At 48.9% G+C, this 8425-nt stretch overlaps 1 pseudogene across 1 annotated transcript; it reads left to right on the top strand.

Annotated features, from left to right (window-relative positions):
- Positions 1 to 325: 325 nt before the first annotated feature.
- Positions 326 to 3183, top strand: LOC147614907 (exocyst complex component EXO70B1 pseudogene; annotated as a pseudogene). Its single transcript, XR_015262997.1, has one exon. The product of XR_015262997.1 is annotated as an exocyst complex component EXO70B1 pseudogene (transcript).
- Positions 3184 to 8425: the final 5242 nt, after the last annotated feature.

Below are 8425 nucleotides of genomic sequence, written 5' to 3'. Positions count from 1 at the left end.
GTGTAGTGTAGGAGAGGTTGATTAGTAGAAAGATTTTAGAGTGTGGAAAGGATGAAACCATGTAGCCTATAAACACGGTACTCGGCATTGGATTAATGTGGAGTATGTTTATGTGGGTAAGCTTTGTCTAATCCTATCCCTTCCCTAGGACTCCATATTCTTCTTTTTTCTAACACTTAAATGAAGCTCTTTCACCATCTTGAAGAAGTCAATGCTTCCCTCTCTCCCCACGTGACTAAATGAAAGGGGTAAAGGAGAAAAGAAGATTTTTGGATTTTTGAAATTTGAAAAGAAGGTATAATTTTTCACGCTTGGGCTCACGCTTAGGAAAATATATTTTTCAATGGCCGCGCGGGTCACCTTTGTCCGGTGGGCGGAGACTACAAGGGCCATTGTTCAAACAACCGGACATTTCCACAGTGTGTGAATCGTCCCCATGGGAATAGATTAAGCAGCATAAGGTTTAGCTATGGCGAGCCCACGGAGCTCAGAAGCGTCTTGACATATGGAGGGAGTTGAAGCAGAAGCAGAGCTCAACTCCAAGCAGGAGAAAATTTCGGCCCTCTAAGGTTTCAGGCTTCATGGGAGCATCTAGGGTTTCAGCCATTTTTTGGAGGAAGGATAAATTTTTAGGGTTTCAGTAAACTTTTGACCATTATCTGTGCAAAGCTAGGGTTAGGTTGTGATCCAGTATCTGTGCTGAGTTGGCTTTACGAATCTTGCAGAGTTAGGGTAAGGGTTTAATCACGATTCTGGCATCTGCAACATCGGCACCAGCTCGCTACCAACATCTCGTGAGTTTCATGGATCCCCCTTTCTATCACGCCTCGCTGTCTCCAGACTTCAAATCTTGTCATGTCTCTATCTGCTAAACTGACTCTAGGAGCTCAAGAAGCGCGCACCCCCACGCCAGCATTAGGTGTTTCCCTTCTTTTCGAAAACCTGAAGCGGCTCTCCTCATGCTGGCATTGTTGAAAACCAGGGCAAGCATCACTGCAAAGTGCCGTTTCTGATTTCGACACCATCACTATCACCATCACCATAACCTTCATCATCTCATCTCTCTCCAGGACCTTAATTGTCTCATTATTATCTATCCCCTTCCACCTTGTTTGCACGCTTCCAATCATGGAAGTCTTACTGCCTCCGAAAAATCCTAGGGCTTCCCTTGATCAGGCTGAGAGGACAGTGATGGGGTCTGGTGACCCTGCTTCACATTCCTACTTGGAGGCTGTTGACAGTGTGCAGCGCCTAATCGATGCCATGTCTTTGGAGCCAAATGATCGGCGTGACCATGATACTCTCGACAAAGCACAGAGCCTCATGCAGCTAGCCATGTCTCACATGGAGGATGAATTTAGGCGCTTGCTTGAATTGCACAGTGAATCTGTGGATCCGGAGTGGTTGTTTGATCCAGTGGCTAATCCCTCCCTTAGTGTCATGTCCGAGGACACGACTTCTCAGTTTGCCACTGGCGATGATTCAGGTGAGGGAGAGGAAGAACTGGCTACCTCACGTCCTATCTCCAACCTAAAGCTTCTCCTTGACATGCTGCCCCTGGAAATCATCCCTGATCTTATGGAGATGGCTGTGCGCATGATCAGTTCAGGATACAAAACGGAGTGCTGCCATGCCTACATTCAAATCAGAAAAGCCATTCTGGAGGAGAGTCTATTTAGATTGGGGGTGGAGAAGTTCAGTATTGAGGATGTGTTGAAGATGTCTTGGGGAAGCTTAGAGACAGAGATTGTGAAATGGATGAAGGCCCTCAAGGTCTCTGTTGGGATTCTCTTTCCCAGTGAAAAGCAGCTGTGTGAACAGGTCTATTCACAGCTACCTTCTGTTTCAGAGTGGTGCTTTGCTGAGGTGGGAAAAGGAGCCATGATGCAGCTTCTCAACTTTGGAGAGGCTGTGGCTATTGGTCTTAGATCCCCTGAGAAGCTGCCCAGGATTCTTGACATGTATGAGGAGCTCCGAGATCTTCTTGATGATATCAACTCCATATTTTCTGGTGCCACTTGTGCAAATCTAAGGGCAGAAGCATCAGGAGTCCTAGATCGGCTTGGAGAAGCTGCACGAGGGACTTTTGCTGACTTTGCCAATGCAATCAAGAGAGATGCTGCCCGGAATCCTGTGCCTGGAGGTGCTGTCCACCCTTTGACCCGATATGTGATGAACTATTTAAGATTGCTCTCATGCTTCTCAAACACACTAAATGAGATTTTGGGAGATCAGAGGAGTAGTGTTTTGTTACTAACAACAAGGGTCGATGAGAGTAGCAACCTGGGATCTCCATTGGATGACAATGTGAGGCAGCAGCGAGATGAGTCACCCCTTTCTATTCAGATCATCCCTCTGATGGATCTCCTTGAAGAGAATATTGAAGGGAAGGCCAAGCTTTACAAAGATACTGCCCTTTCATTCCTGTTCTTGATGAACAACTATCAGTATATTGTTCAAAAGGTTAAGGCTTCTGAGGTGCGTACACTGCTCAGTGATGATTGGTTGAGACGGCACATGAGCAAAGTGAGGCAGTTCCATAATGGGTATCTAAGGGCAGCATGGACAAAAGTTTTGCAATGCCTTAAGGATGAAAGAATACATGCCAGTGGAAGCTCCTTTTCGAGTGGTGTTTCAAGGACAGTGCTCAAGGACAAGTTCAAAGCCTTCAATGCTGCTTTTGAGGAGATTGTTAAAACCCAACAGAGTTGGATAGTTTCTGATCCTCAGCTATGTGCTGATTTACGCATTTCTATCATAGAGATGTTATTGCCTGCTTATAGGGCTTTTCGGGGTCGCTTTCGGAATCATCTGGACGCAGAGAAGCATCCAGAGAGGTATTTGAAATACACTGCAGAAGACTTGGAATGCATTCTGAATGACTTGTTTGAGGAAGGCTCCTTCCATCAGAGAAGATCTTTCTCAAATATCTGAGCTGTAATGTAACCTTGTCTGTAGTATTTTGTTCTTAGTTTTCCTCCTTTAAACAAATAAAGTAAAATCTGAGAGTGTTGGGGCTATTATTGTTGGAATATTTAGAGAGCCTTTATTATTATTTAACTAAGACGTGGAGTCCAGAGTAGTGAGCAACTTATGCTTGCCTATTCTTTTTAGACTAGTTTCTCAATTCAAATAGTAACCTGCTAAGTCTTTTCCACTTATGCTTGGGTGCTGATTAGAACATAAGTATTGCTCAGCTTACTCAGAGGCTCCCTCTGTGGGTGGGCGTGTGTGTGTGTGTTTGTGTCTCTCTCTCTCTCTCTCTCCTATTTTTTTTATAGACTAGTTTTCTTAATTCAAATCATAACTTGCTAAGTCTTTTGTTTTTTTTGAATTATTATTAACGAGATCGGGTATGTGGACCCTTTATTTTACCCCCATACCCTTCCGACCTCGTGACCACCTGCAGGCGAGGAAAATTGAACCCAGGTTCTCCCCCCAGAAGTCAAACTCTCCTCCCGCGGCCCCCTCCGCCCAAGGTGCGTACACTGCTTGGTTGAGACCACACATGAGCAAAGTGAGGCAGTTCCATAATGGGAATCTAAGGGCGGCATGGACAAAAGTTTTGCAATGCCTTGGGATAAAGGAATTCAGTCCAGTGGAAGCTCCTTTTCAAGTGGTGTTTCAAGGACAATGCTCAAGGAAAAATTCAAAGCCTTCAATGCTGCTTTTGAGGAGATTGTTAAAACCCAACAGAGTTGGATAGTTTCTGATCCTCAGCTATGTGCTGATTTACGCATTTCTATCATAGAGATGTTGCCTGCTTATAGGGCTTTTTTGGGTCGCTTTCAGAATCATCTGGAGTCAGAGAAGCACCCAGAGAGTGTCTCTCTCTTCTTTTTAGACTAGTTTTATTAATTCAAGTCGTAACTTGTTGCTGAGTCTTTTCAATTTATTCTAGAACATAAGTATTGCTTGGCTTACTCAAAGGCTCCCTGTGTTGTGTGTGTGTGTGTGTGTGTCTCTCTCTCTCTCTCCCTCTCTCTCTCCCCTATTTTTTTTCCGGGAAAAAGATCCTTCATTAGTTAAAAGAAAAAGCAGCCACAAAGAGCTAAGTACAATCACGGTGGGCTAGATACAAACTCGCCTCATATAAGGCCGGGAAACGAGTGATCATAGGGGAAGAGATGCTTCTTCTCCGGCTGGCCGCTCTGTGAGGAGAAGGCTATCGCATAAAGGGGGGGGGGGAAACAGCCACACAGGTGGTCTGTAATGCCAAATGGGGTCACCACCACTATCTGTGAGGAAAGGGGCAGGTCTCCAAAGTCTCAAGAAGGCTTCTTGCCTCTTTCACATGCGGTTATAACCTCCTTGTAACTTTCCCCACTGCTGAGGGTTGAATAATATCAAGCCATTGCTCCTGATGGTCTCAGCCGGCGGAGTGTGGGTACCCTCGATGGCCTCACTGCATCTAGCACAACAAATGTGCCAGGCTGCGAAGCTATTGCAAATCTCCCATCTCTGGCATGAGCCTGGTCGCCAGTCACCTCTAGGAGGGGTTGTGACTAGTACTGCTGCAACATGATGGTGAGAAACTTGAAGGGCTATCCCTCCCCCATCCTCCTCATAATCCCCGATCGCTCTAGCCTTTGTGGCCCAAGCGACAGTGCCTCAAGTGATGATCCCTTTCCGTAGCGAAGATGCCGAGAATCCGCTGTCGAATTCGCTGAGCCTTCGGGCAATCCCAAAGGCAATGAAGTTGAGACTCTTGATGGTGGCCGCATCGTGGACAAGCCGCTGACTGACCTCCAACTGCCAGCCAAGTATCGACCGCCAAACTCTTGTGTGCCATCAACCAAAGAAAGAGTGTTATCTTTCTAGGTCGAATGCCGTCCCAAAGCCTCTTCCAGAAATCTGAAAGGAAGTGCTGTGATAGGCCTTGTGACTGCCAATGTGCTGCTGCTTCCGGTGTGCCATCTATCTCAGGCATTTGGATCTTGCGGCCTAGCCATGTTGTATATGCAAAGAAGGGGGCATCCAAAGTCTCTTCCCGATCCGCATGATCTTGCCAAGTCCACTCTCCCGGGTCCCACTACAGCTGCGTGAGAGGTCGGCACTCCCAAATCCGTAGCTGCCATAGTCTCTCCTTGGCCACCTTGGCCGGTGTTGGATCTATGTGCCATTCCCGTGCCCGAAAGCTGATCACCCTCACCCTCTGCAAGGTGCAGCCTTTGAAATGCTCCAAGGGAAGCTTTGATCTCTCTAGTCTGCTGCGGGATCCAATAGAAAAAGTGAGCAAACCACTTTTCTCGTCTGCTCTATGGACCGCCACGAGGATATCGTGTCTGGTAAACACTCCTAACCACACCCGGGGGGGGGGGGGTTGGGTCTGGAATAATCATGAACCACTCTTGAGGGATAGCTGAGTCAATGTCGATGTTGATCCTATCTCGATCCCTTATCCCTATCAGGCCTTGCTCCTGCTCCTCCAGGGGTAACTGCCTGTGTGCAATCCAATCTCCAAGAGATCTGGCTGGTCCTGTGCTCAAGGCTCCCCAAGATACATGCGGTGGGGCCCCTAACATGTAGCCAAAGACTGCCGGAGCTCCTCCTCCGAGGCAATTGGAACTATCTGTTTGAGGGTTGGCTTGAGATAATCCCAAGCCCGAAGTAAGGTGGCTCCAAATCTATCCTCAAAAGCTGGGCTAAAACCACAGGCTCGCGTCTCTGTGAAGATCTATTGGGTACTCTGCGGCCACGGGTCCCCAAGGCTCGGAGTGCGGGCTAAAATCCGGGCCAATAAGAAATCCTTCCAGGGCTCACCATTAGGAAGGAGTCCTCTGACAATCAGCTTACCCAGTAGGACACGACTTTGAATAGCTGGATCAATGAGGCCAAGCCCCCCCTCTGCTACGTGGCTAAATGATCACTCGCCATGCCACCTTGGCCCTGGCTGGCCTTACATCACTTCCGGCCCATAAGAAGTTCCAGATCAATCGTTGTACTTCACCAATGCATGCCTGAGAAAAGGCCCAGCGCGAAGTGATGTACCACATGGTGGCTAGAAGTATTTGGTTCGCCACCACCACTCTACCTGCTAGGGAGAGCCTTGCCGAGCTCCAATATAAAAGCTTCTTCCAAATACTTAGAAGAAGCGGGGCGAGTTGCTGCTCGGGGGAGAGATCAATGCCAACCTGGCAACCGAGATATCGAACTGGACTGCCTTGCTAGTCCACCGAAAATCCTCAACTGGTTGCCAAGTCGGGGCGGGTGCTGAGCCTACCCAAATACCACACGACTTGTGCCAGTTGATCTGTGCTCCTAATGCGCGGTAGAAAACCTCGATCGCCTCCGCATCTCCTGCAAGGAAAGCTACTGTGTCGTCTGCCAACTCTGATTCCAGCAGCTTCTCCTACGTGCGGAGGGGAAGACGCAATCCCTGAAACCGGTCTCTTGGGTGGAGAGAAAACTACTCATGGCCACAACGACAAATAGGAAGAAGTAAGGTGCCAAAGGACAGCCCTGTCTAACCGAGCGGGAGAGGGGGAATCTGTCGCCACGGGCTCCCTGAATGAGAACCTTGTTGTGTGAGGTTGAGTAAAGTCTTGAGGCTCCATGAATCCACTCCATGGGGAATCCCATCCGGCTCAGAGTGCCCTCCAGAAAGCTCCAATCCACCCTATCATAAGCTTTCTCAAAGTCTAGGAGTAGCACAATGAGGTCCTGTTGCCGCATCAGGGCCGAAGCTGTCGCCTCCTCCCAGAAGGTAAAGATGTTGTCCAGAATGCTCCGATTTTAAACAAAGCCGGTTTGAGTGTCGTGGATCAAGTTTGGGAGAAAAGGTTGAAGTCTCCTGCTGATGGTCTTGGCCAAGATCTTATAGGTTGTCTCTAGAAGAGTGATGGGTCTCCAGTGCCGGATCTCCAATTTGGCACCTCCCTCCTTGGGAATCAAGTGAATCGAGCCCTTTGAGAGCCTCTCTCGCGTGGCACTTGTGATCATAATCTTGTTGAAGGCAGCACGAAGGCCACCTTCCATGAGGTCCCAATGGCGAAGAAAAAAGGACACTGGAAGCCCGTTCGCCCTTGGGCATTTGCCCTTGGGAAGTGCCGTCATTGTCTCCGCTAACTCCTCAGCAGTAAAAGGTGTCAAAAAAAATGACCAAAGAGAAGGGGGAACCACCTCCCTCGCGTGCTTCCACCACCTGTGTAGATACTGCTAGCCACGCAACCTGCAAATACCGTCTCTCGTACCGTGGGGGCCGCCTATCTCAAAGAAATCCCCTCTGACTCTATCACCTGCTTGAGTCCAGAAAGAGGCCTTGGCATGATATTTGTACTCCACCCTCCTCTCCTCTATGGATATGATCTCCGTGCGAGCGGTGGCAAGTTGATTCCCGATCCACTGGCTATCCGGAGACCTCTCTGTAGAGGGGCAAGACGACTCCTCAAACTTCCGGGAACCCTCTAGTCGGCTCTGTGTTGCCTACTGCAAGAAAAAGTTGATCTCCCCTAAGCCCTCATCCACTGTGCGCGCGGCGGAGCTTGAAAGAAAATCCAATCCCACCCATATTTGCTCTATCTTGCTACAAATCTCTGGGTCTTGAATGAGGCTGTCCGGGATCCTCGAGCTCACCTGCCTGTCATGCCTCCAGGGGTCCTCTAAGGACAAAATAACCGTGGCGTGGTCAGAAAAAGAAGTAACTGCCACCAAAATACCAATCATACTCCCTCGGCTGCAAGCCTACTCATCAACGTAAAATCTGTCAAGTCTAGATAGGTTGGGGCTAGTGCTCCTCCTATCCGATCTCGAGAAGCGAAGGCCCCCCCAAGCCAAGGATCTCGTCCCCTGATTGCAAGAATCATCTCCTCCCATGCTGATTACTCTGCTCTTGAAACTGTGGTTGTGCCACCCCCAAGTCTGTCCTCTGTTGCCTCTATCATGTTAAAGTCACCACCCAAGCACCAAAAGTCAGCCTGAGGGAGGGCCTGCCGTATTGAGCTCCAAAAGAAGGCTCTACCTGCAGCAGTGTTTGGAGCGTAAACGTTGAGGAAGCCAATGCTACCCTCTCCAATAGTAATGGTAATCCACTGTGCACGCCCGGGGACGATGACTCTTGAGCCAGTCAATGCTAGCAGCAGCAGCTTCCTGACAGAAATACACACCACTCCTTGCATCCCAGAGGGGCTGAAAGATGGAGACCAGAAAGTGTGACTCCTGCCTAGAAGAATCTTCCCGCATCTGCGGGTGTGCCCCTCTGAGAGGTGGTGCTCCTGGAGCAATAAAATGTCTATGGGTCCCCCCAACCATGGCTCTTTGGAGCTCTCCTCGTAGGACACCTCGTCTCTGAAAGCACTGAGGTCCCCCTAAACCCTAAATGTTCCATGTAACAATCTGCATATCAGTCTCTGTGTGAAGCGGCACTAGCGGAACTGCCCTCCACTCGAAAAGTCTTGGGCGAGGGTTTAGACGGGGAATAATCACA

This window comes from Cibotium barometz, chromosome 41 (assembly GCF_041138505.1).
Source record: "Cibotium barometz isolate CiBa-2024 chromosome 41, ASM4113850v1, whole genome shotgun sequence".
Classification (NCBI taxonomy): Eukaryota; Viridiplantae; Streptophyta; class Polypodiopsida; order Cyatheales; family Cibotiaceae; genus Cibotium; species Cibotium barometz.
Note: the sequence above shows the minus strand (reverse complement) of the source record. Positions and strands in the feature narration are given on the sequence as shown.